Source organism: Ipomoea triloba, chromosome 10, assembly GCF_003576645.1.
Source record: "Ipomoea triloba cultivar NCNSP0323 chromosome 10, ASM357664v1".
NCBI classification, from domain to species: Eukaryota; Viridiplantae; Streptophyta; class Magnoliopsida; order Solanales; family Convolvulaceae; genus Ipomoea; species Ipomoea triloba.
Genome location: NC_044925.1, coordinates 12,346,072 through 12,353,300, shown reverse-complemented (window position 1 = coordinate 12,353,300; position 7,229 = coordinate 12,346,072). Strand labels below are relative to the sequence as shown.

The following is a 7,229-nucleotide window of genomic DNA, read 5'->3' as shown; positions in this document are numbered from 1 at the left end:
GTTACGACAATTAGTACAGTGTTAAAAAAAATTTATAAAGTCATTGTTAATATCGATTTAGTTGTTTAGCACCTGTATTACATGGCAGAGGTGAAGGACGTGGTGGTTGTTCAGACGCGTTCTGAGGGTTTAAACATTGCATTTCATTTGGAATTTGTTGTTGTGATGACAGTTGTTTCCATGATTGTTTATTTTTACTTCTTTTATGCTCACGAATTTCTTCAGGCGTAAAGCGTGCACGGCTTTTCGAAAAGGATTGCATGGTTGAACTAAGTCAAACGTAAAAAACCACAGCTCGTTGAATAAAGTTGTAGATAAAGGTCCCAGAACTAAAAAAGTGATAAAACACAATAAATGACTACTTCACATCAATAAGACAACAACTAAGTGTTTTAATGATGTGAGAAATAATTTTTGGAAAAAAATAATGTGAGAATTTAATTTTTTTTCCTAATGCTTTTATTCCAAGGAGGAAAATAGGTCCATTTTAATATATGGATAACGCTTGTAGAAATGGCCCATACCCGACCAAGTATTGCACTTCATCATGTTCATTCTTTAGCTATATCCTTTCTATAGATATCCACATTCAACGCAGATAACTGCAAAGGAAGAGAGACAAATGCCGACCGCTAGGAGAGAGAGAGAAAAATGCAGACCGCTAGGAGAGAGAGGTCGCCAGTCGGATCGATAGTGGGAAGCAAGAACACTAATCGCTATTGCCAAGCCCTAGTACCGACATTCCAGAACACTAATCGCTATTGCCAAGCCCTAGTACCGACATTCCAACAACCTCAACCATCCAGAGTTAAGGCCAGATAGGAGACAAGCCTACCTCAACCATCCAGAGTTAAGGCCAGATAGGAGACAAGCCTGATCCTTCAGCGCCGATGACACCGCTTAAAGTGAGTAGGCAGGCCTGATCCGCCAACGCACACTATCGTCAACGCATGCCAAAGTCCCGAACTAAGCAGTTGATCAGAACAACCACCAATCTGTCAGGCCCGTCTCGCCGGTCGAGCAAGCGTAGCTCCGCCGTCTCCTTGACGGTCAAACGAAGGTCATTGGCGGTGATTCCAAAGGAATAGGCATATTTGTATATATTTCAAGAAATTTTCCATGTATAAGCCTAACTCTCTCACTCTCACTCTCACGGTCAATGAACGCTCACGGCATATCTCGCGCTCTCACAGAAGTGCGATTTAGTTCTCTCATTCTCACAGACGCAAACCTCGACCAGCGAATCTCACCAACGGGCGTGGCGAAAAGCGAGTCCTCCACCAGTCCTGCTCCGTGAGACAACGACAGCGACCAAACTGCTCAGTGAGTACTCTACTGCCTCTAAACCTCTACGCGACTAATGTATTATTGCTCTAGTTGACTCATTTAATTTTGTTTAATTAATATTTTCTTTTTCTTTTATTATTGTTAATTGAAATGATTTTATGATTTGATCTCTCAAAATGAAGTTATGATTTGGTTCTGCATATTGTTCTGATTGAATATGATTTGCTTATCGTTGACGGTTGATTTGTTGTGATTAATCGTAATTTTTTTTAACATATGATTAATGATAATCTTGTCGTTATTCTGTGCATAGGCTTTATTGTCTTATTGTGGTTGTTAAATGTTAGGTTTTAATTGTAGGTAAAAAAAATGTGAAAATGTTAAAATATATTATTATTATTATATTATTATTATTATTAGTATTACTAGTATTTTCGCACATGCGTTGCACGGAATAAATTTGTTATACTCCCTCTGTCCCATTTTACCTGTCCTATTAACTATCCATTGGTCAAATCAATTCTTCCTTCTTTGCTTATTTTCTTTAGTAATTTTTTATTATTTTTAAATTTAATTTTTTTTGTTTAATAGTACTTTTAATGTAGTTTCTAAATATATAAATTTGATATATTAATGCTAAACTTAATAATATGAAAAATTGAATTAAAAATTACTTCAGTCAAGCCTAGGGCTGCAAATGAGCCGAGCGGCTCACGAGCCANTCGCGAGCCATTAATAAATTATATATATATATATATAAAGAGAGAACCCTAAACACCACTCACACCAACAGGCAACAGCCCTACTTAGTTGAGCCGCCAGTAGGGGTGAGCATAACCGACCCACCCGATTGGAACCGTCCGACCCGCACCCGATTTCATGCCCATCTGACCCGCCCGCAATCCGAAAATAGAAAACTGACCCAAATCATCTCTAATTTCGGACATAATTTAACGGGTTGGGTTATGGATTTTCGAACCCGAACCGCCCGAAAACCCGAAATTATATATATATATATATATATATATATATATATATATTATTTATTTATTTATTAACACGCCAGTGTGCCACACCTCCGATCCTCCACTAAGCAAAGGGTGCAAAGTAACTCCTTGAGCCTTGTGCATTTTTGTATCTGTGTGTATAACTCCTTGAGCCTTGTGCATTTTTATATGTGTGTCATGTACTTGGGAAAAAGCAAAGAAGATGGGTTGGCATTGTCAGACTGTCAGTTGTCACATGCTTTGATTGAGAAAATGAGGAGACAAAAATTAGGGATTCTTTTTCTCTCTCTCACCCTCTCTTAGTATTTACTCTCCCTATTTTACTTCTTTTCCTCTCTCACAATTTCTTTCTTGAGACAATCAGAATTCAGAAATATTTCTTCTCTCTCCCTACACTGCCTTAGCTCCTACCCTTCCGTTGCAGCGTAACCTCCGTGCCTCACCTCTCGCACACCGCCCGCCTCCGCCTTGAGACTGTCAGTCGACCCATGTTTCTTGGCTGCGCCGCCTTCTGCAGCTGACTGGTCTCTAAAGGGTGAAGTCCGAATCTCTCCTTCTTCGACTTCTAGAGAGTAGAGAACTCTCTTCTCTGTTCTATCTCTCTTCTCTGTTCTCGCGGACTCCGGTGACCCCGTGACGGTGGAGTGTTTGAACCGTGCTTTCGTGCAATACCCGAAATTAAACCCGAAACCCGACCAAACCCGACCAAACCGAAATAACAAATAACCGATTGGATATATTAGATTTAAGAGCGGATTGGGTTTGAATATTATAAACCGAAAACCGATCGGATTCATGATTTATGCACCCGAACCGAACCGCCCCGCCCGATGCACACCCCTAGCCGCCAGCAGCCCAGTAGTCAGCACCGCACGACGTTGCTCCCGTCACGCCACTTCCCGCCGGCCCCGACGACGCAGCATGGCAGAAGACGCTACCCTCACGGCCTCACTATAATTTTTCTGTCTCTATAATTCCTCCCGATTCCATGGGAAGAAGCTCTAAGGTTTTCCTTATCTGTTAAGTTGCTTCGTTTTCTTCCGTATTACTAATCGTTCATATTTAGATCTCAGTTTCTCTGATTGTCGAGAAGCTACCTTCTGAGCTGAAATGGCCGGCTATTACGATGGCAATCCTTTCGTCGAAGAGGAAGAAGTTAATCTGGTTACCGTAAGCTCACTCCTTCCCTCTCTCTATGCGTATTTGTGTGCGATTTGGATCCGTAATCTGGTTATACGCGATTTGGATCTTTCTATTTCCATTTACATATTTTTATTTTCGGATTTATCATTTATATTCGAAATATATTTTTATTTTTCGAATTGTTACTTGCCAATTTATGTTTTGTTATTATTATTGATGTATTGATTTATTTACAGTACTCTCCTACTATTTTCTGTCGCGATCTATTAGAAGAATGGATATACGGATATAGTTTTTCCTTTCAATCTTAAAACCGATGTGGTGCTTTGAAGATTGTTTATTCATAAATATAGTGTGAAAATCTTAAATTATGAAAAAAGAAAAAATAAAATAAAATTGACTTAAATATTTTTTTTTGTTTTACGAATTTAAGGATTTTTAATATACTATTAATTGTCAAAGACTTAAATCTTGAATTTATGATTTTTTGGGATTGACTGGCTTTCATAGTCTCTATTATATGCCTTGTGAGTTTTTTGAGTTTATATGCGTTTAGAGTTTGTACTATATCTTTTTCAATAACGGTTTCCTTTTCTTTTATCAATTTTATTAGAATCTTAGAATGCATATTTGAATTGGTAAATTTATATGCTTAGTTCTTGTCTATTTGATAGACTAATGTTTTTGTTTACTAATGGGATAACTGTTGTTATATCAATAATGATGAATTAACTTCCATACGTTATATGTAAACTTTGGACTTGTGCATTAAATTTGTATCAAGTATCATAGCATTATTGAAATTCATATATGAACTTTCACAATTAATTGTCTCTATTGTTGTTTGTTGTAGGGGTTTAAATTATTAAACAAATGAGTAGTAGATAACTTGCTCAATATTTGCTGAGAAGCAAACTAAATTCTACCTAAATGGCTAAATGCGACATAAATAAATAAATAAGCATAAATGAATATAAATATAAATAATTTTGTAAGAATAGAAATTAGTTTTTACAATTAAAAGAGGTGTGCAAAGGTGTAATTTTTAACTCACAGTTTGAGAAGTGCGGCTATCGAAATTGACTCAAACAAATGAGCAACAGATCACTTGATCAATAACCTGTTTTGAAAAAAAAATTATCAAGTAGGAAGATGAATAATATTTTTTTTCTGTATGTATTAACCTTCAGCTCACGTAAAGAGAGATTAAAAAAAACTGGAAATCTTTTGCTTGGTTTGAGCTATGGATATATGCGTTAAAAAAGTTGATAATCTTTTGCTTTCTTTGAGGTGTGAGGATATACGTGTACTTTTACACGATTTTTTTTTAAAATATAGAGATTTTAAACAAGTTGTAAACCATGCGCCCAAGTAAAAAAAGGTGACAATCTTTTGCTTTCTTTGAGATGCATGTATATGCGTGTACTTTATAATTAAATAAGAATATTTTTTTTTAAACCATAAAGCTGCAAACCATGTGTCCAATTCTATAAGTTGATTAAATAATTTTTTGTTATATTTTTTAAGAGAAAATTGCCATTTTGGTCCAATGACTATTATAGTAATGTTAATTGCTATCCGTGACTTTCAAAAATATTAATTGCGTAACTTGACTATGCATTTTTTCTCAATTTTGGTCATGCCGGCCAAATTGCCAGTCAAATGTGACTGGAAAATATTAATAGGTCAAACACTAAGGGTATTTTTGTCATTTTACTTTATATTATTTCATCTTCGTCGTCTTCTCCATTCAACTGTCGCCGTCAACTTGAAGCTACTGTCGCCGTCGACTTGAAGAGAGAAGCAGCAGCAGATCGAAGAAAGAAGCAGCACCCGTGGCTCTCTCGTCTCTCTCGCTGGTTGAACGAAGAAAGAAGCAGCAGCCGCGAATTTCTGTCACTCGGTCTTCACTGGTAATGGCGACGGAAAGAGGTATGGGAGTTGTCGATGAAGCAGAGTGGCGGCCATGGCAGTCCGGCGGTGAGCACCAACCAGCGACCCCGAGTCTCCCTCTCGAACTACAGACCGACAGCGACCGATAGCGAGCATTGGCGTGGCTCCTCTTCTCTGACGAGCTGGTTGGTAGCTTCAACCATGGCGAAAATGGTGGAAATGGATGATGTCGGTAGCTTCACGTCGCCTTGAAGCTATCGTCTCCAGCAACGATGGTGGGAATGGAAAATGTCGGCAAACATAACAAGAAAATGACTATTTTGCCCCTTCCAATTAAGAATAATATGTGATTTAATTTTTTTCGATCACTTTTGACCGGAAATTTAGTCGGCGTGACCAAAATTGAGGAAAAATACATAGTCAAGGTACGCAATTAAAATTTTTGAAAGTCGCGAATAGCAATTAACACTAGGGCTGCAAACGAGCCGAGCCGAGCTCGAGCCTGGGGTGGCTCGAGCTCGAGCTCGTTTGGAAGGGTGATGCTCGAGCTCGAGCTCGAGCTCGATCGAGCTCGAACATCGATGCTCGAGCTCGAGCTCGGAAGTTCTCGAGCTGCTCGAGTCGAGCTCGAGCAGCTCGATTGTTCGAGCTCAAGCTCAAGCTCGATCTCAAGCTCGATTTCGAGCTCGAGAGCAGGCTCGATTTCGAGCTCGAAATCAAGCTCGGCTCGAAATCACGCTCAAATTTTCAGCTTGAATTTTATGCTTGAATTTCACATGTTTCATCATACACTTACTGTTTTATCCATAAATAAATAATACAAATTTTTAAACATTCAAAAGTCCAAAATAAGTTCAAAACTTCACTTCAATATCAACTACACTTAAAGCACTCAAAATAAGTAAGTTCACTAGTCCACTTCAATATCAACTACAAGTCAATAACAACACTCAAAATAAGTTCATAGATCTACTTCAATATCAATTAAAAGGCAACAACAGCAGTCATCCTTGATTCCAAGAAAGATCTGTTGAATTTGAAAAAAGAAAAAGAAGCATAATATTAGATAAGTGAAGAATGCTAAATATTTGTTTAAAAACAACAAAAGAATAACTTACTTTCATGAGTTGGATACCGGAAGAAAAATTTCTTGATATGATTTCTCTTTCTGAAAAAAAAAATAAGAAGATAAAAAGTGTGTAAGTAACCAAATGCTTTAAAAAGATAATCACATCATCATCATTTAATATAAAATTAAACTTACCAATAGCAACTGCCTACTGCCTCACATAGCTGCTGCCTACTGCCTCAAAATCAAGTAGAGAAACCAATAACTGCTTCTAAGTGCTATGTTCAGTTATTTGCTATCTTATTTCTTGCATATCCATAACAAAAACTTCAACAAAAAAAAACTTTTTTGTGTCTTTGATTGTTTCCTTGTATTCCTTGTTTAATTATTCTTGTTATTCAAAGAAAAAGATAAGAAAAAAAAATTAGTCTTTGGCAGTGACTGTCCAGAATATTTCTGCCTGGCGCAATCAAGAACAAAAATTCGTGAACAAGACTTCCAAACCTTATTTTTCATTGAATTCTTTTCTGGAAGTCCTACTCTTGTTGAACTTGATATCTGGAAAATTTGGGCCAAAATTCCTTACCAATCTTTCCCAAAAAATCCTTAAAGTTCAGTCAGTTTCTGGTTAATACTGTCCAGAAATTCTGCCTGGCGCAGTCAGGAAAGAAATTCGAAAACAAATACTTCCAATACTCTTTTGAACTTGAATTTTTTTGTGTAGGACCTCAACTTATAATACTTGAAATCCATAAAAAGTTTGAGTAGAAAAGTTGCTCCAATAAACACAGAAAATTCCGTGAACTTCTTGGCAGAATCTGGTAGTTTTT

At 37.2% G+C, this 7,229-nt stretch overlaps 1 long non-coding RNA gene across 1 annotated transcript; it reads right to left on the bottom strand.

Moving 5' to 3' along the window:
- Positions 1-6,117: 6,117 nt before the first annotated feature.
- Positions 6,118-6,962, bottom strand: LOC116032022. Its single transcript, XR_004100712.1, has 3 exons — positions 6,595-6,962; positions 6,449-6,498; positions 6,118-6,357 (listed from the first exon to the last, which is right to left on the bottom strand). It is a non-coding gene; the product is annotated as an uncharacterized LOC116032022 (long non-coding RNA).
- Between the last annotated feature and the right edge of the window lie 267 nt (positions 6,963-7,229).